Source organism: Phyllostomus discolor, chromosome 2 (genome assembly GCF_004126475.2).
Source record: "Phyllostomus discolor isolate MPI-MPIP mPhyDis1 chromosome 2, mPhyDis1.pri.v3, whole genome shotgun sequence".
Lineage (NCBI taxonomy): Eukaryota > Metazoa > Chordata > Mammalia > Chiroptera > Phyllostomidae > Phyllostomus > Phyllostomus discolor.
Window position 1 is genome coordinate 99,415,733 of NC_040904.2, and position 27,966 is coordinate 99,443,698.

General features: G+C 35.6%; 1 protein-coding gene and 1 long non-coding RNA gene across 4 annotated transcripts in view; both read right to left on the reverse strand.

Moving 5' to 3' along the window:
• Positions 1-27,966, reverse strand: part of GSK3B (glycogen synthase kinase 3 beta) — a 225,783-nt gene that overhangs the window by 115,198 nt on the left and 82,619 nt on the right. The window lies entirely within an intron of this gene.
• LOC118498898 lies at positions 8,142-22,060 on the reverse strand. Its single transcript, XR_004901392.1, has 3 exons — positions 22,050-22,060; positions 21,855-21,857; positions 8,142-8,701 (listed from the first exon to the last, which is right to left on the reverse strand). It is a non-coding gene; the product is annotated as an uncharacterized LOC118498898 (long non-coding RNA).

Below are 27,966 nucleotides of genomic sequence, written 5' to 3' on the forward strand. Positions count from 1 at the left end.
TAAAAAGATCTCTGAACTTGAAAATAAAGAAATACAAGTTACTAGCTGAAAGAACAAAGAGGGGGAAAAAAAGACTACAGAAAAATGAATAGAGCCTCAACAGACCTGCTGTTGGATGACATCACATTTAGTAACAGATGTATAAAGGTAGTGTCAGACAAAGAAAAATAAAAAAAAGAAAAAATATTTGAAAAAATTGCTGAAAATTTCCAAAATATGACAGAAAAACACTAACTTATTGAACCATACAGTTGAATAACCCCCCGCCCCCCAAAAGGATAAACACAAAGAGATTTACATCTAGGTATATCACATCTGAACTGAAGCCACAAAGAAAATATCATAAAAGCAGTAACAACAACAAAAATTCATTTCATACATGAAAAGAACAATACAATTAACACCTACTAATTATCAGACTAACTGAGGGCAAAGGCAATAAAAATACTCAAAATGCTGGGGAAAAAAATAACCCTTTTAATAAAGAATAAAATATACAGAAAAATTATTCTCCAAACATGAGAAGAAATATAAAGACATTTCCAGATTTTAAAAAAGATGGAGAATATTCTATAGAATACCTGTCTTTAAGAAATACTAAAGCAGATGGAAGATGGCGGCTTTACTCTAGGCAGCGTCTTTCTCGGCTTCTGTGAAGAGGAGGGAAACTCGCGGATCGGTGGAGAAACGGAGCAAGTGGACTAGGTTACCGAATCACTTTTGAAAGCAGGACATCAAAAATTATTGGACTCATTGAAAAACCAGATGGTAAGGAGACTACTTCAGGACAAAAGGGACCCAGGGATGAGTGCGGGGTCTAGGGGTTTGCAGTCTCCAGGCCCGGTGCTCCCGGGTCTGCCTCAGGGCTCCCGAGAGAGGGGAGTTGCTGCTCCTTCCCCTGAATACAGGGGTTGAGCAACTCCAGGGGAGAACGTGTTGCTTGAAGGAACAGATTGGCCAGTTGGACTGGGAAAAAATCGCCCAGGGACTATGAATACCCACCCAGAGTCCTGGGAAAAGTGAGGGCCTCCAGCCGGCACGACCAGGGGCAGCCAGGAAATGTGCCCACACCCCTAGCCCGCTGGGAGTGCGGATTGGGGGAAAACGCAGAGCCGGGAAGGGCTTGGCTGGCACCCCATCGGGAATCCTGACTCGAGCGCTGTGAACCTGGAAGGGTCACAACGCTTAGGGCGATCCTAGAGCCCGAATCTCAAAAGTTTGGTGGAGGGACACGCCCTTTTACGATTCCCAGGGAGGGCACAGTGTATCCCAAAGTGTTGCAGGTGCCTCCTGAGATCATAGAGCTGGAACCCTGCAGGAACCCCAGAGTCCGGAAGAACGTGGCAGTGAGCTCCGGAGAGTGAGTGTGCTCAGGACCGCCCAGGGTACCTGAGAGACTTGCTGAGATCTGGCTGGGAAGAGACAGAAGCATTTCAAAGGTCCCTCATCCAGCTGAAGCCAGCAAGATCAGATAAACTGGTCTGGCCAGTTAGAAACCAACAACAAAAGGTTTTTTTTTTATTTTGTTTGGTTTGGTTTGGTTTGGTTTGGTTTTTGTGGCTGTTGTTGGTTGATTGATTTTTATCTTGTGTTTTAAGTGACATTTTATTTTTCAATTCTTATTATTTTTATATCTCTCAATCCCTTATGTTTCTCTTCCCTTCATCCTAGTATTACTCTTTCCACTCCAAATTTATCTCTCCTGCACTCCATCTTCTGCTTTTCTTTCCTTTTTTCTTTTTTTTTAATCTTGCAAGTTACTGTAAATTTGTATTATCTTTTTCTCACTTTTCCGACATTTTTTATTTTAATATTTTGGTATTCTTTTTCTTTCTGTATAATCTTCTTTGCTTGGCTGGTTATACTGTCATTTGATAGGTTCCCCCTGGTATCTCAGTCACAGTGTGTTGATAATTTACTATCCTTCATCTGTGTTCCATTAATATACCTCTCAAGGTCCTATACTCTTTATTCTTGTTATCTAGATCTCATCGATTCTGCTATAAGACTGTCACTTTACTGTTAATAAGACCTAGTCCAAACAATTTTAAATACTACTCAATACCCCTAACCTGATCTCAGCCCACTTTGCAATTTCCTGAACTATACTATTGTGGGGGTTGTCTCTATTCTTTTACACACTACTCCTATATACTAATATTTAAACTAACCCTACCTTACAATCTGACCTCCCATAGCCTCACAGCTTTCTAGATCCAACTAACAATCCTCTTGTACCCAATAAGAGTCTTACTCTCTTTCCATCCTTTCTAAAACATGGATAGTGGGGTGGAGGATCACAGTTAACACTATAAGGAGCCAAAGGATAACCCATCTCTTCTCTACTGGCTGCTAATGTAAATATCATAGTATACTGTCTTGCTGTTTTAAACCATTTTGCCTTACTCCTCCAACTGATCACAAAAAAAAAAGAGTAGGGGAAAGCTGTGAACACCAGGATACACGAAGGAGATTGCACCACTGAATCTCACAAGTATTCTACCAAAGAAGTTCACACCATAATTATAGGAAACTAGAACAGATCAATTTAAGAAACAAGAAGAAACCCATGAACAATGACAAAACAAAGAAACAACCCCCAATTGAAGGGAAAAGAGGAAGCCTCAGGAAAAATGCTAACTGAAATAGAGGCAACTCAACTATCAGATATTGACTTCAAAACCATGATTATTAGGAAGCTCAATGAACTCACAACGAGCTACCAGAAACTAGAGGGAAACTATGTCAATCTAACTGCAAACTATATAAACATGAAAAAGGAAACAGAAACTCTCAAAAAGGTCAGGGGGAAATGAAGAATACAATTTCTGAACTGAAGAACACAGTAGAAGAAATGAAAAGCAGGATCGATGAAGCAGAAGATTGGATTAGCGAGCTAGAGGACAAGGTAGAAAACAACATCCAGAAAGAGCAAGAAAAGGAAAAGAGGCTCAGAAAGAATGAAGAGGGATTAAGAGAAATGCAACACAATATGAAATGTAACAATATCCGTATAATAGGGATACCAGAAGGAGAAGGAGAAGAAGAAGAGCAAGGGATCGAAAACCTAGTTGAAAAAGTAATGAAGGAGAACTTCCCTAATTTGATGAGAGAAAAAGTCACACAAATCCAGGAAACACAGAGAGTCCCAATCAAGAGGAACCCAAAGAGGCCCACCTCAAGACACATCATAATTAAAATGGCAAAATTTCAAGACAAAGAGAGGATCTTAAAGGCAGCAAGGGAGAAACAGGAAGTAACATACAAGGGAGCCCCAATAAGGCTAACAGCTGACTTCTCAATGGAAACACTTCAAGCCAGAAGAGAATGGCAAGAAATACTCCAAGTAATGAGAACCAGAGGTCTGCAACCAAGGCTACTTTGGTTTATCCAGCAAGGCTCTCAATCAAGATAGAAGGCCAAATAAGAAGCTTCCCAGACAAAAGAAGTCTAAAAGAATACACCTCCACCAAACCAGCTCGGCAAGAGATGCTAAAGGGACTGCTTTAAGGAAGAGAAGGAAAAGAGAGAGAGAGAGAGAGGAACACACGTACATAAATGGCAATGAATAAGTACCTATCAATAATAACCTTAAACGTAAATGGATTAAATGCTCCAATCAAAAGACATAGAATAGCTGAATGGATAAGAAAACATGACCCACCCATATGCTGCCTACAAGAGACCCACCTCAGGATAAAAGACCTACACAGGCTGAAAGTGAAGGGCTGGAAACAAATCTTCCAAGCAAATGGACAGGAAAAAGGAAAAAAAAAAGCCGGGGTAGCAATACTCATATCAGACAAAATAGACTTCCAAAAAAGGTCCATAAAGAGAGACCCAGAAGGTCACTTCATAATACTCAAGGGAAGAATCCACCAAGAAGACACAAATATTGTAAATATATATGCACCCAACAGAGGAGCACCCAAATACATAAAGAAAATCATAGAGGACTTCAAGAAAGATATGGACAGCAACACAATTATAGTGGGAGATTTTAACACCCCACTGTTAAAAATGGACAGATCTTCCAAACAAAATATCAACAAAGATATTGTGGCACTGAACAATACCCTTGATGAAATGGACTTTACTGATATATACAGAGCTCTCCATCCAAAAGAAGCTAAATATACATTCTTTTCAAATGTACACAGAATATTTTCAAAAATAGACCACATGATAGGACACAAAACAAGCCTCAAGAATTTCAAGAAAATTGAAATCATACCAAGCATTTTCTCGGACCACAAGGGACTGAAGCTAGAAACAAACCCCAAGGAAAAAAACCCAAAACACTCGAAATCATGGAGATTAAACAGCATGCTATTAAACAATGACTGGGTCAAGAATGATATTAGTGAAGAAATCAAAAGGTTTCTGGAAACAAATGAAAACGAACTCACAACAACCCAAAACTTATGGGACACAGCCAAGGCAGTCCTGAGAGGGAAGTTCATAGCGATATAGGCCTGCCTAAAAAAGTTGGAAACATTCCAAACAAACAACCTACCCCTACATCTATAAGAACTCAAGGAACAACAACAAAGACAGCCCAGAGCAAGCAAAAGGAAGGAAATAACCAAGATCAGAGCACAATTAAATGACATAGAGACTAAAAGCACAATTCTAAGGATCAATGAATCCAAGAGCTGGTTCTTTGAAAAGATAAACAAAATCGACAAGCCTTTAAGCAGACTCATCAAGAAAAAAAGAGAGAAGACCCAAATAAACACAATCAGAAATGAAAGAGGAGAGATTACAATAGATACCACAGAAATACAAAGGATTGTAAGAAATTACTACAAAGAACTGTATGCCAAGAAATTTGAAAACCTAGGTGAAATGGACAACTTTCTAGAAAAATATAATCTTCCAAAAGTCAATGAAAAAGAAGCAGAAAGCCTGAACAGGCCAATAACAACAAAAGAAATTGAAGCAGTAATCAAAAAACTCCCAACACACAAAAGCCCTGGACCAGATGGTTTCACAGGAGAATTCTACAAAGCATTTAAGGAAGAGCTAACCCCTGTCCTTCACAGACTATTCCAAAAAATCCAAAAATATGGGAGTCTTCCAAACTCTTTTTTATGAGGCCAACATCAACATAATTCCAAAACCAGATAAAGACACAACAAAGAAAGAAAACTTCAGGCCAATATCACTGATGAACATTGACGCTAAAATCCTCAACAAAATACTGGCAAACCGCATCCAACAATACATTAAAAAGATCATACGCCATGACCAGGGGGATTCATTCCAGGGATGCAAGAATGGATGCAAAATATGGTTCAATATTTGCAAATCAGTAAATGTAATACATCACATAAACAAAAGCAAAGACAAAAACTACATGATCATATCAATAGATGCAGAAAAAGCATTTGAGAAGGTACAGCACCCATTCATGATAAACACTCGGCAAAATGGGAATAGAGGGAGCATTCCTCAACATAATAAAGGCCATATATGAGAGACCTACAGCCAACATCATACTCAATGGGCAAAAATTAAAATCTTTTCCACTAAGATCAGGAACAAGACAAGGCTGTCCACTTTCACCACTTCTATTCAATATAGTACTGGAAGTTTTAGCCACAGGAATCAGACAAGAAAAAGAAATAAAGGGCATCCAAATCAGAAAGGAGGAAACAAAACTGTCACTGTTTGCAGATGACATGATAGTATACATAGAAAATCCTATAGATTCCACCAAAAAACTGCTTGACCTAATAAATGAATTTGGCAAAACAGCGGGATACAAAGTCAATATCCAGAAATCAAAGGCATTTCTGTATACCAACAATAAAACAGCAGAAGCAGAGATCAAGGGAAAAAATCCCATTTGAAATAGCAAAAAGAAAAATAAAATACATAGGAATAAACCTAACCAAAGAGGTAAAAGACCTGTATTCAGAAAACTACATAACACTGAGGAAAGAAATCAAGGAAGACACAAACAAATGGAAACATATACCGTGTTCATGGACTGGAAGAATTAATATCATCAAAATGTCCATACTACCCAAAGCAATTTACACATTCAATGCAATTCCTATTAAAGTACCAATGGCATATTTCACAGGCATAGAACAAACACTTCAAAAATTTATATGGAATTATAAATGACCCTGAATAGCTGCTGCAATTTTGAGAAAGAAGAGTAAAGGAGGAGGGATCACAATACCCGGCCACTGTGATCAAAACAGCCTGGTACTGGCCACTGTACTATACTACAAGGCCACTGTAATCAAAACAGCCTGGTACTGGCATAAAAACAGGCACATAGACCAATGGAACAGAACAGAGAGCCCAGAAATAACCCCAAGTCTCTATGGTCAATTAGTATTTGACAAAGGAGGCAGCAACATAAAATGGAGTAAAAATAGCCTCTTCAACAAATGGTGTTGGGAGAACTGGACAGCCACGTGCAAAAAAATGAAACTTGAGCACCAACTTACACCATATACAAAAATAAATTCAAGGTGGATAAAAGACTTAAATATAAAACGTGACACCATTAAAGTCCTAGAGGAGAACGTAGGTAGGAAAATCTCAGATATTTCATGAAGAAACTTTTTTACTGACGTGTCCCCTAGAGCAAGGGACATAAAGGAAAGAATAAACAAATGGGACCTCATCAAAATTAAAAGCTTCTGCACAGCTAAAGAAAACAGTATCAAAATTGAAAGAGAACCAACTGTATGGGAAAACATATTTGCCAATGACACCTCAGACAAGGGTTTAATCTCCAAAATATATAAAGAACTTACATGACTGCACTCTAAGAAGACAAGGAATCCAATTAAAAAGTGGGCAAAGGACTTGAACAGACACTTCTCCGAGGAGGACATACAGAAAATCCAAAGACACATGAAACAATGTTCAATATCGCTAGCTATCAGAGAGATGCAAATTAAAACCAAAATGAGATACCACTTCACACCAGTCAGAATGGCCATCATAAACAAAGCAACAAACAACAAGTGTTGGGGAGGTTGTGGAGCAAAGGGGTCCCTAGTGCACTGTTGGTGGGACTGCAGACTGGTACAACCACTATGGAAAGCAGTATGGAACTTCCTCAGAAAACTAAAAATGGATCTGCCTTTTGACCCGGCAATTCCACTGCTGGGACTCTATCCTAAGAATACTAAAACACCAATCCAAAAGAACCTATGCATCCCAATGTTCATAGCAGCACAATTTACAATAGCTAGATGCTGGAAGCAACCAAGATGCCCATCAGTAAATGAATGGATCAAAAAACTATGGTACATTTACACAATGGAATTCTATGCAGCAGAAAGAAAGAAGGAGCTCCTATCCTTTGAACAGCGTGGATGGAGCTGGAAAACATTATGCTAAGCGAAACAAGCCAGGCAGTGAAAGGCAAATACCATATGATCTCACCTTTAACAGGAACCTAAACAACAAAACAAAGAAACAAGCAAAATATAACCAAAGACACTGAAATAGAGGACAGGCTGACGGTGCCCACAGGGGAGAGTAGAGGGAATTTCAGGGGATATTGGGAAGGGTTCATGGGAACAAACTTAAAGGACACATGGTCAAAAACTAAGGGGAGGGGGATAGTGGGAGGGAAGTGGGGAGGGGTGGGAGGGGGGCTGGAGTGGGAGTAAAAAGGAGTAAACTGTATTTGAACAATGATTAAAAAAAAAAGAAAAGAAATACTAAAGCAAGTCTATCATGCTATAAGGAAATGACACCAAAAGGTAATTCAAATCCTTAATAAGAAAATGTAAAAGACTGTATATATTTTCCTTCTTTTAATTTCATCAAAACATAAATTGTGTAAAGCAATTATGGTAACAGTATATTATTAGATTTATAATATAAATAGATCTTATATATGATAATAATAGCAGGAAGGATAAAAGAAAAATAAAGCTATACTGGAGAAAAGGTGCGATATTTTGCTGGAATTAAGTAAGTATAACCTAAAGCAGACTGTGATAAATTGAAATGCATACTGTAATTTCTTAAGTAGCTGCTAAAAAAATAAAACTTTTAGTATTAAAAGTCGATACTGGCTGGAGCCAGTATGGCTCAGCTGAGTGGGCATTGTCCCACAAAGTGAAAAGGTCACTGGTCTAATTCCCAGTTAGGGCACATGCCTGGGTTGTGCAGATTTGGTCCCTGGTTGGGTGCCTAGGAGAGGCAACAGATTGGTGCTTCTCTTTCAACATCAACATTTCCCTCTCTTTCTCCTTCCCTTCCCCTCTCTTCTAAAAATTAATAAGTAAAATGTTAAAAAGAAATAAATCAACACTGGGACTAATATGGTACTAAAAAAAAATTTGTTCAACACAAAAGAAGGCAATAAATGAGAACAGAGGAACACAACTTGAGAAAGAGAGAGAAAACAATGAGCAACATGGAACAGCGAATTCCAATCATTTCAGAGACTATATGAAATGTGATTAAGAATACTTACAAAGGAGAGATTGTCAGAATGAACAAGAAGGGAACCACTAACTATATTCTATCAACAGTTGGTATTCTTTAGATTCAAAGACATGAATAGCTTAAAAGTAAGAGGCTGAAAAAAGATATGACACACAAACAGCAACCAAGAGATCTTCAGTGGCAATGTTATTAGCAAGCAAAATTTCAAGAGAGATAAAGATACTTCACATCTCCTACAGGATAAAGTGTAATTACTTCATAATCTAACCTATCCATATCAACTTAATCTTATCTTCTATTCATGACCGCTATGATCATAACTACATCTCAATTCTCACTCTTTCTAAATATACTGTTTCAATCCCAACTCTAAGCCACTGATCACACTTACAATGCTCCCTCCCACCTACACATACTCTACCCATCCTGTAAGTTTCTATTAACTCCCATCTCTTTCACACCACCATCCCCAGCTGTTCCAACTCAAGCTAATCTTTTTTGATCTCTATATTCCTATAGTAGCTACAGATATTTTGGAATTTACTATATAAGGGAGCCCCCCAAACTGGAATTTATTTATTAAAAACTGTATAATTATTCTTACATGTTTAAACTTCAGTCATCTTCAAAGTATTCTCCATTTAACACAATATACCTATAGAGACTTTTTTCCACTACTCAAAAACAGTTTTTGAACTTGTAGATTTTAATGCCTTTCAGTGCTTCTTCCATTTTCATTTCTTCATATTGGCAAAACATTTCCCTTTGAGGACTTTTTCACAGGGGTAAAAAAAAGTCTCAGGACAAGATCAGAAGAATAGGGAGGGTGGGGCAGAGGGGTCATACCATTTTTGGGTACACTCAAACTGCTGAACACTCAGAATAGTGTGGGCAGGTGCATTCGTAAATTGCCCATCATCACATGGGAAAATGGGATGAGTCTTCAAAAAAACCTCACTGAAGCCAAATACAGCCCCTCACAACAGTGCCAGATGGTACACTGATACAGATGGGTTCCTAAAACACTCATTTTTGTCAGTGCTTCTACCTTAAAACTTGCTGTAAACCATTATTTTGCAATCTGTGAGTCCTAGCCAATCAACCCTGAGAAGAGAGTGGGGATGGAGACTAGAACAGAATAAAGGAACTTTAAACATAGTAAAGGTAAGGATTTTTTCATTAAACTTGTTTTATTTTTTTCATATACTGGGCTGCAATGTAAAATGTATTTCTTTTATCACAGTATCATGGTTAAATATTTGAAATCTACTAAGCCTAGTAAACAACCTATCAATAAAAGCAAGTTTTTCCAATATAACAAAGATAAAATATATGCGAACTAGATTCTTATCATTCTGATCTAAAAAAATCAAAATGACTACTTAAAATAAAATAAATCACACCAGTACAAGAAAACCTGAGGGGTACATTTAAAAATAAAATTATTCTTTTGTTTTAACCAATAACCATTAATAATATATCCACCTCTATACCAGACATAGAGGCTTTTGTTCATTTTTACATCATTTGACACCTCACACTTCAAAAAAAAAGGCGGGGGGAAGGATTTCATCTAGAAGCTAAAAGCATGGAGTCAGGGGATTGCCAGAAGGGTACTTTATGTACCCTAAGGTAAAGTTCAATAAAGGAAAAGTGAACTTTCAGGTGAAGTAAGTAAGCTTAATATGTGGGCATATAGATAGGCAGCACATGGCTATGATACATTCTTCTTCACCAAATTCCATTCTACCAGAAGATCTTTTTTCCCCCACTATAAAAGCTCCATTTTCATTAAATCTAGCAAAACAGGATTCATTTCAAAAGTGTGGCTTCAACAGTTTTCCCAAAATACATATGAGAATTATCAAATATTCCAGCATCAATCCCTAGTAATCACACTAGGACTGAAAGTGTTTAATCTAAATCTTTGATTCCACAGTAAATTCAAACATCCAGCAAAACCCTACATTAGTTGGCTAGAATATCACCACTCTATGTGTACAAAAGATATCTTGAAGCCAATTATCTGTCAGAGCCAGACTCCAAGTATACAAAAATTCATAGTCCTTAAAAGTTTCATATTCTCTAATGCGTAAGCAAATCCAACTATTACCAATACAATGTGAAAAATCTAGAACACTGAGAAAGTGCTATAGGTAAACGGGGGCAAGATATTAAAAAAAATTGCATGTTACTTTGAAAAATTCTGGATAGGGATCAGGTAAAAAGTCTTAAATACAGTGCTAAAAAGTTTGAATATTACAAGCCACCAATGTATGCTAAGCAGGAGACCTGTTTTGGGTATGAAAAGAGTTACTAAAAGAGGGAAGAAGAAACTGAAAATGAAAGGAAAAGAATGGTTCTGAGAAACAGAAAAACAGTTTTTTGATCACCTACTGCTACTGGTTTGGTAACTGAAAAGAGGGGAATGACAACTATCAAGCCTCTGACTCATCTCACTATTGACATGGCAGTAGAGTTTACTGGCCTGGGAAGCTGTTTTGGAAGCAGGAAGGAATGAGTTTAGTTTGGGACACATTCAGTTTGAAATAACTGAGGGATAAAGAAGTGAAAAGGTCCAGAAAGCAATCTGACATGTTAATCTTATCCTCCAGCAAGAGGTCTGGAAGGTTCTTAAAGCCACAGGAATAGGTAAAATGTCTGTAAAACAAGAAAAGTGGCCAGGTGCTCCAGCAGAAGAAAAATCTATAAAGGACTCTAAAAATAAACTGAAATGCGGGAGTTGGGGGGAATAATCACTCTATATAGCAATGGATTACAATCTGACTAAAATCTCAGGCTGCTACAGAAAATATGCCTATAAGCTGTAACTTAGGGTTTCCACACAAAAAGAGGACCAGGTGTTTACTCTTTGAAATGCTTTCTCCAATTGCCTTCTAGAACAATAAATTCTTTGGTTATCCTCCTTCCTCCCTGATCAAATTCATAGTTTTTTTTTTTTTGCTGGTTTTTCCTAATCTCACAATTTTATATTCCCAGTCCAGATCTCTCCTATGTATACCAGAATCTTTTAGTCAACTGTCTAGTTAATAATTCTTCTGCATCCAATATGCATCGCATGAGCAAAATTCCCTATCTTCCTTAAACCTGCTCCACCCAAGCCTTCCCTGTCTCAACTGTTGACAATTCTTTCAGTTGTACAGGCCAAAAATTTAAGTTTTGACTCTTCTATCTCTCTGACTTCACATTTGATCTGTCAAGAAATCTTGTTAGCTCCACCTTCAAAATACAGGGTCTGGCAGAAGTAACACTTGTTTGAGTACAGCTGGTAGAATAAGTAATATGGGTGTAATAATTTATTGTTTTAATTTGATCATTTCACCTAAATGTCATATGGTATGCTTTAATGTGATACTGTTATGTTACAGAATTACATGCTTATGATTTTATAATAAAAGATTTTGTAATAAAAAAGGGGTGTTATTTGTGCTGGACCCTGTATATCCAATATCCCATCAATTGCACTCTTGGGCATTTATCCTACAGAAATAGAAATTTATGTTCACACAAAAACCTGTAGATGAATGTTCTTAGCAACTTTAATTCCAAATAGGTAGGTATCAGATGTCTTTCAATGCGTGAATGGATAAACTGTGGCACAGCAGTCCCTAGCCTTATCTGGTGGGGATGGGATATGTTTCAACACTACCAGAGAATGCCTGAAACCGAGGATAATACCAAACCCTATATATACTATGTTTTTTTCCTATACATACATACATACATACATACCTATGGTAAGGTTTAATTTATAAATTAGGCATGGCAAGATATTAACAATAACCAATTATAAAATAGAACTGTAATAACATACTATAATAAAAGTTATGTGAATGTGGTATATGCCCCACTGCCCAACCCTTTCTCTATCTCTCTGACAACTAATCTGATAACTTAGACTAAATAACTAATGGGCAAAAAGCATACACTCTGTGGATATGCTGGACACAGGAATGATTCATGTCCAAGGCAGGACTGAGCAGGATGGCAAAACATTTCACCACAATTCTCAGAGGTTAATTTAACACTTATGCCTTGTTTATTTCTGGAATTTTCCATTTAATATTTTCAAACCATGGTTGAATGTAGGTAACTGAAATCATGGAAAGTGAAACTAAGTACACACAAATACAAACAAATATACACAATGGAGTTTGTGTACGTATATCTGGGAAATCTGAGTAGACTGGTGAATCTCATTAATGTTCGTATCCTCACTGATACTGCACTGCAGTTTTGCAAGATGTCTCCATTGAGGGAAATTGGGTAATGGGTACATGGGCTCTCTCTCTATTATTTCTTATGATTGCATGTGTATCTATAATTATCTCATAAAAAATTGTGTGCGTGTGTCAGGATCTGATCATTTCTTACCACCTCCCAAATGCGAGTCTTTTAGCAGTCTTTTGCCTAAATACTAAATAACTTCCTAAATGGTCTCTCAGCTTGCCCCTGCTCACCTTTTATTCTAGGCCCAACAAAGCAGGCAGAGTGATCTTACATTTTTCAGTGTAAGAGATCATGATGTTTCTTTGCTTAAAACCTCCACTGGCTCCCCACTTTGAACAAAGTTAAAAAGGCTTCTATTAACTGCTCCACTCACCACCAACCCCAATCTCCTTCCTCAGCTAACCTCTCTACTTGCTGCTCCCTCAATCCTTTACCATACTAATTATCCAGCTGTCCCTCTACTTCAGCACCTCTGTCAGGGTTGCTACATTTGTTATTCCCTCCATCTGGAATCATCTTCTAAATATCTGAATCTATTCCCCCTCATCTACTTCAGGTGTTTCCTCAAATGCCACATTGTCATTTGTCACACTTCAAGTCACTTCCAGTATTCTCTCCTTTATTTTTTTTCTACAGAGCAACAAATTACCTAACATATTGTCTCAGTTTTCCATATTTGTCTATCTTTCCCCATTAAATTTAAGCTTAAAATGACATAGATTTCACTATATTTCATCCATTGTTTGTAACCCCAGAACAAGGCTCAGCCCATAGGATGTACTCAATAATCAACTGCTGAATGAATATTTGGACTGATGACATATTACCCCTATTGACAAAAAAAGATACATTACAATGATGCATTTCATTGTAAGAAATATCACTACCAGTAAGAAAAATAATGGAGGAACTAGAGACCAGTTCCTAAATCATGAAGTCCCACCTTTCTCAATAATCATAAGACTATTTTCCCATTTGGGAGAATAAAGCCATTCATGATGTACTACTTTCACTCAAACCACTCTCCAACCAATCACTGAAGATTAAGAACTGGATAAGGGCCCTATGTTCTCAGGGCAGTGATGCAGATCTGGAAACATGACACTTCAGCCTGACTCTAGCAGCCCACCAAAAAGTATGTACGAAAGCCTCCATCTCTTCTTCACTGTCAGTGCATTAAAACTGTGATACGAGAACAAAAATCTCCCTCTAATTCTTCTAAACCCAAGGTAACATTGCCTAAAACAAAATAAAAGAATCTTTGCCTTCATTCAACATCTTATTGTGCTATTTAGTATCTCCGAATTCTTTCATTGACATATACTCTTAAGTATGTCAATGAAAGAACACAGTAAGATACAATTAACTTAATAAAGCTTTGCAAGACAAACTACGTGAAAAAATTTACCAATCCAATGTCCTCATGACTAACTCCCTCCTTCCCCCTCTGCCACAAACACCCAATTTTTTTTTTACAAAATATGAAAGCATCACCAAAAGTCAAATAGTGGTAATGGCCAGATAAAAATTTCCTCAGTAAGTTCTAAGTTCCACAATTATCTAGCCGAACAGTGACTATGAATACAACCATGCAGGTTCTCTAGGACTTTATGCTGCCACAGCTTTAAGTAGAATCTGGAGGAAGATATTTGAGTATACAAATCATGAACTTCCATATCTGATAACAAAATACATGATCTGCTTAACATTTCATATTCCAAACGTTTATCTTGTCATCCCATATGGATAGTTAATCTGAATGCACAGATTGTGTTGGATCCCTTTTTGTGACCTACACATCTAATTTAGTCCTTTACACGTAGTATACATAGACTGAGTTGGCCAGTCCTAGTTTACAACTGATCCTGTACATTAAAAAGTCAATGAAGGTTTTTTAAGTGGAAGAGTAAGGTAAAAGGGCTTATGCAAACAAATCTTGCTAGATTATCTCAAGCTAAAGATGACAATCTAATTTGAAGAAGGTCCCTGACATTTGGATATTGCTTCAGTTTTAAAAGCTATTTTATGTAAGTTCTTTACCATGATTCTGAGAAAAAGACTTACAAGTATTAAATATTTCCTCCTACATCTTACCAACAGAGAACAAATTCAGAGAGATGAAATAACTTGTGCAATAAGGGGCTGTAATTCAGTATTTTCTGAGCATTAGGAAAATGAAAAACTAGTAATGGGAGCAAAAAGACACAGACAAGTACCTTCAGATATTATAATCATGAAGAACATTAACGAACCAGAAGAGACTAGATGGGGGTTAACAGTGAAGTCTTTTTCAAATAATTTACATAAAACAAAAAGTACACCCTGGAATTTAGGAATTACTATATCCCCCTCCACTCTTTAATTAGTTGAGGCATCTTTTCTCCTAGGGTGACCATAGCCTAATATAGGAAATCTGAACATGAGTTAAAATTAACATAATGGAAAGGTTTCAAAATAATCAAGCACTAGTAAAGAATACTCTGTAAATGAATTTTAAAAAAGTTCCACTTAACATCAAAAATAAAATACTTAGAAATTTATTTAATAAAAGTGTAAAACTTTTACATTGAAAATTATAAAACAAAACAAATTATGAAAGGTCTAAATAAAGAGAAAGATTTTCCACAATCATGGATTAGAAAACTCAATGTTAAGATGGCAATGTTCTCAAAATTGATCTACACACTCAATGCAATCCTATGAATATACCAGTTGCCTTTTTAAAAAAAGACAATGACAAGTGGACCCTAAAATTCAAACAGAAATGCAAGGGACTCAAAATAGCAAAAATAATCTTGATGTTAAAGAAAAAAAAAAGGTAGAGCACTCACACTTCCATGTGCCACAACTTATTACCAAAGCTAAAGTATCAAGTCAATGTGGACTGGATGACATAAAGATAGATATGGAGATCAATGGAACAGAACTGATAGTCCAAAAACACCTATATTTATAGCCGATATATTTTTGGTGAAGGTAATAAAACAATTCAATAAAAATAATCTTTTCAACAAACACAGCTTGGATATATAGATATCTACCTGCAAAAGAACTTTGAAACCTTTATACCAGACACACAAATTAATTCCAAAGAGATCACAGACCTAAATGTAAAAGCTTAAACTATGGAACTCTTGAAAGAAATGACAGGAGTAAATATTTGTAGTTTGGATTAGACAAAGATTTTTAGATATAACACCAACAGCACAAACAACAAAAGAAAAGCAGATAAACTGGACTTCATCAAAACAAAAAACATTTGAACTTCAAAGGGTACTATCAACAAAGTGGAAAGAACCATGGACTGGAGAAAACATGATATATATCTGATAGGGATCTGTATCCAAAATAAATAACTTGATTCAATAATAAAAAGACAAATCAATTTAAAAAATAATCAAAGCAATAACTTCTGGCTTCACAAAAAGCAACGAGCTGAACAAACCAAAAAATTAGTAACTCTTCTCAATTCCATTAGAGAAGTGAGGTTGCAGGGCAAACTACTGCCCATTATAATAACAAGAGACAGGCAGATACACCGAATCACAGTTTACTGAAACAAAGTCCAGCTTTTTCCTGTAGAGCCAGTACTCAGTACAGGAAAACTTAAATCTGTAACTGATGGAGCTGTAGTGTGAACAAGTCAAAAGTTAAAAACTCCAGGGGGGGGCCCCCACTTTTCTCAGTTTCACCTTCAAGAGCTCTACTACTACCCTCTCGCAGTGAAGATCTAAGAAAAATCTCTGGAAGCTGGAGGAGGGGAAATGCAGCTATTTTAAAATAGGCCCAGATCGTTCTGTTCTTCATGAGACCTCCCCTCAAGAAAAACTATTCTACCAGAGCTAACTAAACCGATGGGAAGGAAATCCTCAACTCTAGCCTTCCAAGTGGGGGGAGGGAAAAATCCAATTCCACCCTCATCTAGCTTTTCATGTGGAAGGAGGTAATTATAAAACTCCAGCCCCCTCTAGCCTTTGTCTCACCTTCTGGAGAGTAGGGGGAGGACAAAAACACCGAGAAGCAAACACAGAGAAGCACTTATAAAAGGGCAAGCCCAGGCTGACCAGACTGAGACCTAATTTTAAAACTATACACTTCCCCTCCTTCCATATTTTATGACCACATAAATAGGGCTTCCCTGTAACAACACAAATAAACTGGAAAGAAATGCATGTCTCAGACTTCATTTAAAAAAAAAAGTCTCTCAGGAAACCTACAGACAACAGGAGAGATAAAATAAAAAGACACCAGAAAAAATTTAGTTTCTGACACCTCTATAGGCAAACAATAAAAAGTTTACATCTTGCCATATAAACGCAAACCCTCATATTAAAGACCTATTTAAGTAAATTTTACTCAGCATATATTATGTCCAGCTTTCAATAAAAAATTATAAGGAATACTAAAAGACAAAAATCAAAGCATGAATGCATGGACATAAGAGCCACTCAAATATAGCAGAGATGCTGGAATTACCAAACCAGGAATTTAAAACAACTATGATTACTGTACTAAGGGCTCTAATGGAAAAGGTGGTAACTTAAGAATAAGTGGATAATTTAAGCAAAAACTCTGTGACAAAACTCAACAATGTCTTTGATGGGCTCATTAATACACTAGACATGGCCATGGAAAGAACCAGTGAGCTTGAAGGAATATCAATAGAAACTTCCAAAACTAAAATGCATAGAGAAAGAAGACTGAAAAACGGCAGAACAGAGTATCCTAGAACTGTGGAACAACTGCAGAGTTGTGGCATGCATAATGGAAATACCATAAGGAGAAGAGAAAGAAAAAACCTAAAAAGCATTTGAAGCAGTATTAAAAATTTCTCAAAATTAATGCCAGATACTAAACCAATTTTAAAAAGCTCTGAGAACATAAAAAAGGAAAATTACCTAAAATTGACACCTAAGAATATAATTATTCAAACCACAAAAGATCAAAGATGAAAAGGAAAATTTGAAAGAAATCTTGAAAGGGGGTGGGGTGCAGTGGGAAAGCTCAACTATAGATAAACAAAGATAAGAATAACGTCAAACTTCTTTTCAAAAGTCATACAAGGAAGATGAAGTAAAATATTTTAAAGGTTCAAAGGAAAAAGTCACCAATTTAGAAATCTGTATCCAGCAAAATTACCCTTTAGATATGAAAAAGACTTTCTTAGAAAAACAAAAATTAAAGAAAATGCGTCAGTAGTGGACCTGCCAGCCAAGAAATGTTAAAAAATTAATCAGCAAAAAGGAAAATGACTGGCTTAAAAAACTCAGATCTATGTTAAAAAAAAAAGCAGCATTAGAGAAAAAATAATGAAAGCAATATATATTTTATTTTTCTTATTCTGAATTGATCTAACAGATAAATTTGTTCAAAATAGTAATAGCAACAATTTATTCAGGGATTATGGCTGATGGATTAGTGAAGTTAATGACAGCAATTTCATATGGACTGGAAAGAAGTACTTTGGAATACTCTGTTATCAGGTACTTTAAATGGTACAATGTTACTTCAAAATCAACTTCAAAAAGTTGTAAATGTGTATTTGTAGACTCAAGCACAACCACTAAATGAAGTTGTTTTTTAAAAAGAAGTGTAATAGCCCTGACCGGCATGGCTCAGTTGGGTGAGCATTATCCCACATAGCAAAAGGTCCCCAGCTCAATTCCTAGCTGTGGGTTGTATTTAGCCTGATCCCTGGATGGGGCGTGTATGATCGACATTTCTCTTGACATGTGGATATTTCTCTCCCTCTGTATCTCCCTCCTTTCCTCTCCCTCTAAAAATAAATAAGTAAAATCTTTTAAAACAAATATAATAGATATGCCTAAAAGAAAAGGTAGAATTACATAAAATGTTCAATTAAAAAGAGAGAAGACAGAAAAAGACAAAAGAAAAATAAAGAACAAGGGCAATGAAAAAAAATCAAAATAACAAAAATATGATCCAATTATATCAATAATCTCTTTAAACATCTATGGCCTAAATATGCCATATAAGAGGACAGAGACTGTCAGCAGATTTTTAAGAATTAAGTTTAAGTAATGTTATATGTCAATTACATCTCAATTTGAAAAACTAAAAATAATTTTTAAAATAAATTGAAAAAGACCCAACAATACAGGAATGGACAAAAGTAGGTTTACAGCCCTGAATGCTGTGGCTGAGTTGGTTGGGCATCATCCCACAAAGTGAAAGGTAAAACCAATCAGGGCATATGCCTGGGTTGTAGGCTGGTCCATGGTTGGGGCATGTACAAGAGGCTACCAATTGATGTTTCTCTCACACATCAATGTTTCTCTCCCTCTCTTTCTTCTTCCATTTACCTCCTCTACAAAGAAATACATCTGTAAAAAAAAAAAGTAGATTTATAGTTGTTCATATAGCAAATGCATGCAGGTTATGATTATAATAGCTTTTAATCAAAAGAATGTCATCACAACTGTAAACCTACTTTTGCCCAACCCTGTACACTATCTACAAGAATCTCACTTTAAATTCAAAGACACAGATATATTTAAAGTAAAGGGAAACACACACACACACCATCATCTTTAATAGATACCGATGCAAAAACCCTGTACAAAATACTAGTGACCAAAACTGAACAACATATTAAAGGATTATACATCATGACCAAATTTATACCAGCAATGCTAGGATTTATACCTGGAATGCAAGGATGTTCCTACATGCCAAATCAATCAATAAACTGTACCACATTAGTAACATGAAGAACAAAACCAAATGATCATTTCAACTAATACAGAAAAAGTATTTAACAAAATTCAACACTTTTTCATGATGAGTGCCCAACAAACTAGCAACAGGAGAAAACTGCCTCAATACATTGATAAAAGTTCATGTGAAAAGCCCAAAATTAATATCATATTCAATGACAAAACACTAAAAGCTTTCCAAGATCAGGAACAAGGCAAAGATGCCCACTCTTACCACTACTACTCAACATAGTACTTAAAATCCTAGCCAGAACAATTAGACAAAAAAAAAAATAAGCAATAAAGGCCATCCAATTTGGAAAACAATGAGTAAAATTATCTGTTCACACATGAGATAAGCGTATATGTAGAAAACCCTATGTAATTTTTAAAAAAATACCTTTAGAACTAAAACAATCTCAGCAAAGTTTCAGGATTCAAAATGCACTTAAAAATCAACTCTAATTCTATATACTCACAATGACCAAATATAAAGCAATCTCATTTACCATAGCATCAAAAAGGATAAAATACTTAGGAAGAAGCGTTACCAAGGAGGTAACAACTTACACATTGAAAAATATAACACTGCCAAAAGAAATCAAAGAAGACAGAAATAAGTGGAAACATATCCCATGTTCATAGATTGGAAGACTTACTATCATTAAAATCCATACTACCCAAAGCCATCTACAGATTCAGTGTAATCCCTATCAAACTCCTATGGCATTTCTTGCAGTAGCAGAAAAACAAAACCCTAAAATTTATATAGGATCTCAGAAAATTCCAAAATAATCTTTAGATAAGACAATCTAAAATAAATAATCTAAGCTTATATCTTCAAAAATTGAGAAATCATCAGATATAAAGTAATAAGAAAACAAAAATTAGAGATGAAAGTGAAAACAAAATCTACAGGTAAAAAAAAAAAGCAAAATCAAAAAACTTGTTCTTTGAAAAGATCAATAAAAACTGATAAAACTCAGCCCTGAGTGGTATAGCTCAGTTTGGGCATTATCCTGCAAAGCAAAAGGTCACTGGTTTGATTCCCAGGCAGGGCACATGCCTGGGTTGCAGTTTAGTCTTCAGTCCTCCCCACCCTGTTGGGGCACACACAAGAAGCAACTAACTGTTCAGTGTTTCTTTCTCACCATGATGTTTCTCTCCTTCTCTGTTTCCCTCCCTTCCCCTGTCTCTAAAAGTAAGTAAATAAAATCTTTTTATAAAAATGGTAACCCTCTAGCCAGTTTAACCAGGAAGAGAGAAGGCAAATTACTGTTCTCATATCTTGGCACTTGTAAATAATGCTGCAATATGCATAAGGGTTCTTATGTTCTTCTGAATTAAGAGTTTTGGGTTCCTTCAGGAGGTGAGCGGATAAAACAACTGAGACATTTATACAATGGAATACTATTAGGCCATAAAAAAGAAACATTTACCCTTTGCAACAGTACAGATAGATCTGGAGAACACTATGCTAAGTGAAATAAGCCAGTCAGAGAAAGGCAAACACCATATGATTTACGATTTCACTCATATGTGAAATCTAATGAACAAACTGAACTAATAAGCAAAATAGAGATAGACTCATACATTAGAGAGCAGGATGACAGCTAAGGGGTTGGGTGGGGTTAAGGAGGGATTGAACAAAAAGGAAAAAGAACTCATGGACATGGACAACAGTGGGTTGACTGCAGGGTGTGGAAGGGGGTATAAGGAGACTAGTAATGAGAAAAATTACAATTAAAAAGACACAGATTACTAATATAAAAAATCAAGGAGACATCACAGATCTCATAGACATTAAAAGATTAATAAAACAATATTACAATCAACTCTGTACCCACAAATTTGACATCCTAGATTGAGTGGACAAATTCCTTGAAAGACACAATTTACCAGAACACACACAAAGAGAGACAGATAATCTGAATAGGCTATAATTTTGAATAATTATATTAATAATTAATCATCTTCCAAAACAGAAAGCACCACATTCAATTAGGTTCACTGGTGAACTCCACTAAACATTTAAGGAAGAAATGGTATCAATTCTCTAGTCTCTTCCAGAAGACAGAAGCAGGGGGCATATCTCTTAACTTATCCCATGTATTACTCTAATACCAAAATCAGACAATCACATTACAAGAAAGAATACCTGCAAACCAGTATCTCTTGTGAACATAGATGCAAAAATCCTTAACAAAATATTAAGAAATTGAATCCAGCAATGTATAAAAAGAATTATACACTATGACAAGGAGTATTTATTCTACCTATGCAAGGCTGGTTCGGTATTAAAAATCAATTACGATAATTCATCACATCAACAGACTAAAGAAGAAAATATTTGGATCATATTAATAGATGTAGAAAAAAGTATTGGACAAAATTCAACATATACTCATAATGAAAACTCTTGTCAAACTAGGAATAGAGGGATACATCCTCAACTTACTAAAGCTAACATATTCAATGGGGAGAAACTAGTTGTTTTCCTGTTAAGATCAGGAACAAAGCAAGAAAAATTCTCAACACTCCTATTCAACATTGTATTGGATGCAATAAGACAAAAGACTTAAAAGGGAACTAAAAGGTATACAGATTCGGAAAGAAGAAAAAAAAACAATCTTTGTTCACAGATGACACAACTGTCCATAAAAAGATCTCAAGGAATCAACAACAAAAAAGAACCCTTCTGATAAAAATAAGCAATTATAACAAGGTTGCAGGACACAAAATTAAGGTATGAAAGTCAAATACTTTCTTATACATCAGAAATGAACTGGAATTTGAAATTAACAACAATACAATTATATTAGCACCCCCAAAATAAAATACTTTGGTATAAATAAACAAAATATGTACAAGATTTACATGAGAAAAACTATAAAACTAAGGAAATAAATCAAAGATCTAAATAAGTAAAAACATACTTCATATACATGGACAGAAGACTCAATATTGTCAAGATGCTAGCCAATTCTTCCATACATTGATTTATAGATTCAATATAATCAAAATCCTAGTGAGTTATTTTGTGGGTTAATATAGTCAACACAATATTGTGGAATAGTCAAAGGACTGACACTAACTTTACGACTTACTGTAAAGCTATAATAAAAGAAGATGATATGGTACCTGAGAAAAAGCAAACAAACAGATCACTAGAACAGAAAGCCCAGAAATAGTCACCAAATACAATCCACTGAACTTTAACAAAGGAACAAAGGCATTGCAATGGAGAAAGGATGATCTTTTCAACACACAGTGCTGGTGCCTGTTTTGGCAGCAAATATACTAAAACTGCAAGGTTACAATGACATGCAAATCTGACAAGTGTTCCATATTAAAAATATATATATAGTGCTGGAACAACTGGAGAGCCACAATCAAAGAAACAAATCTAGACATATCAAAATTTAACCCAAAACGGATCAAAGACCTAAATGTAAAAGGTAAAACTGTCAGACAGCTAGGAGACAACTGGAGAACATCTAAGCGTTCTTGCATTTGGCAGTGACTTTTAAGATGCAACACCAAAAGTACAATCCATTAAAAAATATAGGTAAGTTGGACTTTTCATTAAAATTTAAAACTTCTGCTGTAAGACACTAAGGTAAAGACAAATCACAGAATGGGAGAGAAATCTCCATAAAACACACATGAGATAAAGTATCATTATTCAAAATAAACACAGAACTCTTAAAACAGTAACAAAAAAACATTAAAAATGGGCAAAAGACTTGAAAAGATCTTTCTGCAAAAAAGATATACAAATGGCAAATAAGCATATGCAAATGTCAACATCACATATTATCAGAAAATTGCAAATTAAAATAAAATACAAAAATTTTTTATAAATAAATTCCACGGGTTTTTTTGCATCTCCCCTCATATATGGGAACACTGTACTTTCCACTCATTTTTCTATAAAACTAAAAACTAAAGTCTAATCCCTGGCTGGTGTGGCTCAGTGGATGGAGTACTGACCTGGGAACTGAAGGGTCGCCAGTTCGAATCCCAGTCAGGGCACACACAGGCCAGGGGTGTGGGCCAAGTTCCCAGTAGGGGACACGCAAGAGGCAATCACACACTGATGTTTCTCTCCCTCCCTTCCCCCTCTAAAAATAAATAAACTCTTTAAAGAAAAAAAACCTAAAGTATATTAATTAAAAAGGAGAAATTTTTAAATTAGAAAAAAAAATTAGCGGGTAAATAAATTTGACAGAAAATTTTCCAAAATATACATGCAAATGACCAATAAATACACACAAAAAATGCTCAACCTCATTAGCCAACAAGAAATGCAAATTAGGACTGGATACCTCTTCACTCTAAGATGGATATAATAAAAAAAAAACCCCAGATAATAACAAGTATGGCAATGATGTGGAGAAAGGATAATGCGGATACATTGCTTATGGGTTTATAAAATGGCACATAACCTGTTGCTTTGGAAAACAGGTTAGCACTTTCTCAAATGTAAATCACACAGTCATCATATGATCTACCATTCTTATAGGTATATACCCAAGAGAACTGAAAACTTTCTAAAGAAGTCCCCATAAATACTTGTATGCAGATTTTCAGAGATGCATCATTTGAAATAGCCAAAAGAGAAGCCAACTCAAATATTAATCAACTGATAAAAGAACAAAATTTTGCATATCCAAACAATAAAATATTATTTGTGTACAAAAAAGACTTAAATAATGAGACACAATACAACATGAACAAACCTTAAAAACATTATTCTAAGTGAAAGAAGCCAGAAACAAAAAGGTCAAATATTATGTTTCCATTTATAGGAAATGTTAAGAATGGGCAAATATATGGCCAGTAAGTAGATTAGCAGTTTTCCTGAGTCTGGGGAAAGGGAAGAACAGGGATATTAGTAAGGACAGAATTTCTTTTTGAGGTGATGAAAATATTCTGGAGACAGTAATGATACTCTGTGTACAACTAAAACTCGGTGACTATAGTAAAACCAATGTTCTGTAGAGTATAAACAAGTGAAACTTATGGTACAACTCTGACTACAGTCAAACCAGTAAATTATAGAATATAAAAATGTGAGATTTGTGGTGCAGTATTATATCTCAATAAAGCTGTTATAAAATAAGATCAAGCAACTGACCATCCACAAAAAAAGCTGTTAATAAAACTAGCCAAAGGGGCATCTCCTGATGCTAAACTAAACGTTTCTTTGGAATTTACCAGATACATAGGACTTTGGAAAGATATAAGCACTAAAAAATAATAAAGTAAAAAAAAAGTGAGAAAACTTAAAAGTATATTATGCCTTATATTTTCTTTTTTTACCTTTTGACCCCTTCACCCATTTCTTGCACCTTCCACACTCCACCTCTGACAACCACCACCAATCTGTTCTATCCATAAACTTGCTTTTTTGTTGTTATTGTTGTTCAGATTCTAAATACAAGAGAAATAATATGGTATTTGTCTTTCTCTGCCTGATTTATCTCACTTATCATAATGCCATCGTAGTCCATCTATGTTGTCTCAAATGGCAATTTTTGTTTATAGCTGAATAATATTCCATTGTGCACACACCACAATTTATTTAGTTGTTCATCCACTGATGTATACTTAGGCTGTTTCCAATTCTTGGCTACTATAAATAATGCTGCAATGAACATGGGGGAGGGTACATATCTTTTTCAGATTAGTGCTTCTGTTTCATATTGAATAAATACCTAAAATTGGAACTACTCGATCACATAGTAGTTCTATTTTTAATTTTTTGAGAAACCTCCATACTGTCTTCTGTAGTGGCTGCACCAATCCATATTCCCACCAACACTGGACAGGGTTTCCTTTTCTCCACATACTCACCCATGTCCATTTTTTTTGGTAACAGCCATTCTAACATGTGAAGTATTTATTATCTTGTGGTTTTGATTTGCATTTACCTGATGATTGATGATGTTGAGCATCTTTCATGTACCCATTGGGTATTTATGTGTCTTCTTTGGAAAAATGTCTATTCAGATCTTCTGCTGATTTTTTAATTAGACTTTTTGTGTGATTTGGTTCTGTGAATTCTTTATATATTTTGGATTAGTCCCTTATCAGATACATGATTTGCAAATATTTTCTCCCATTCAGTAGGTTGCCTTTTCATTTTGTTGATGGTTTCCTTTGCTGTACAGAAGCTTTTCAGTCTGATGTAGCCCCACTTATTTTTGCTTTTGCTGCTTTTGGTGTCAGATTTAAAAATTCACTGCTATAACCTATATCAAAAAACTTAACACCTATGTTTTCTTCTAGAAGTTTTATGGTTTCAGGTCTTACATTCAAGTCTTTAATCCATTTTGAGTTTAATCCATTTGTGTACAGTGTAAAGTTGTGATACAGTTCCATTCTTTTGATGTGGCTGTACAGTTTTCCCAGTACCATTTATTGAGACCGCCCTTTCCCTATTGTATATTTTTTTCTTCCTTTGTTGTACAAACTGCTAATTGTTGAAAACTGCTGTTGTTGAAAACTGCTAATTGACAATGTGTATGGGTTATTTCTGGACTCTTCTGTTCCACTGATCTATGTGTCTGTTTTTTTTATGCTAATACTATACTGCTGCAATTACTATAGCTTTGTAATACAGTTTTAAATCAGAAGGTTGTAATGCCTCTAGCTTTGTTCTTTGTTCTCAAGATTACTTTGACTATTCAGGGTTTTAGTAGCTGCATACAAATTTTAGGATTATTAATTCTATTTCTTTAAAAAATGCCATTGATATTTTTATAGGGATTGCACTGAATCTACAGATTGCTCTGGGTAGGATGGAAACACACATAATAACAATATTAATTCTTCCAATCTATGAGCATGAAACAGCTTTCCATTTATTTGTGTCTTCTATTTCTCTCAGTGATGTCTTGTAGTTTTCAACATAACAGATCTTTCATTTCCTTGGTAAAATTTATTCCTAGGTATTTTATTCTTTTTGATGCAATTATAAATACATTTTCTTTCTCTTTCTGATAGCTAGTTATTAGTGTATAGAAAAGCAACAGATTTTTGTGTACTGACTTTGTATCTTGTAACTTTACTGAATTTGTTTATGGGTTCTAATGAACGACAACTGCACTGCAGTGTGAGGTTTTTCCTGTGTAACCCTCTCTTGTCCTTTCCTCTCTCCTCAACAGAGGTTAATTTGTGGAGTCCTTAGGGTTTTCTATGTATATAATCTGTCATTGGTAAATAGTGACAGTTTTACGTCTTCCTTTCCAACCTGGATGCCTTTTATTACTTTTTCTTGCCTAAAATTGCTTTGACATCTTCCTATTAAGCTTTATTTCTCTTTCTTTCAATCCATTCAAGCCCATGAAAGCCAGAAAGAGGTCACTCAGGATAACAAATACCTTTTTTTCTTTCTCTGGAATAATAGAGGCAACTAAATTATGTATAATTTTAAGAGCCAAATCGATAGAACCCTCCACACCAACCTTTGCACAGTCTCTAAAAAATATTTTACCAGTCAGTCTGCACAGGAACTTGGGAAAACAGTCTGTATCCTCAAGACGCTTGGTATGGCAATTATGAAAATGTGCTTCACAAGATCTCTCACTGCAAAGAACATCATTGACCAATGGTCCCAGCTGGTGAACTCTCAAAGCCATTCTCTTTTTGGGGACAAGCCAACCTTCCCATGGGCTATCCTTAGTTAATGACTGAGCATGGCAGACACCTTTAATGGAATATGTCTTTTCCCAGGAGACACTGGATTTCTGATAGTTAAACCTTGCAATGAAAATTCCCCATTTGTTTTGCTATAGCATTTAGAACTGCACTGCAGTGTGAGCCTTTTTCTATCCAATCTGCCCTTGTCCTTCCCACTCTCCTCAACAGAGGCTGAGACCTGGTTTTTCGCTTCCACTTGATAACTAAAAGTTTCCATGACCCAAACAAAGCTCCATATGGCATAACTAAAGATTACTATTTCTGTCCTTGTCAGTAGCTCAGTGGTTGAAGCTCTGTCCCATTCACCAAAAGGTTGCAGGTTTGATTCCCATTCAGGCACATGCCTAGGTTGTGGGTTTCACCCTGGTTAGGCGTGTACGGGAGGCACTTGAAATTATCTCTCCTCACTCTCCAAAACGGTATATATTAAAAGTAGAGTTCTATTCACTCTGCATTCACAACAGAACAGTGACGCTTCACATCTCCACCCTTACATCCCAACCACACAAGTGAAACAAAGCAGGAGACTTGAAACCTGCTTTGAAATAACTTGAAATAAAATTTATTTATTTCACTTAATTCAAAGGAAAAGTGAAATTAATAGTTAATGAAGCAAAGATCACTAATTAATTAAAAATGCAACTTACTGATTTTCAAACTGGAAAAACCAGCCCCAATAACAATCAGTAGTTTGGGGATTGATTAACCTTCTCCCTGCTCTAATATCAAAGTTCTCCGATATAATGTACCTAACTGGACTTTACCCCTATAATAAATACCATAACAGCATTTTCTATTATAGTACTTCCAAATGGGCCAAGTGAAGTAGTTTAATTTACTGCAAGTAATTTGCCATAGT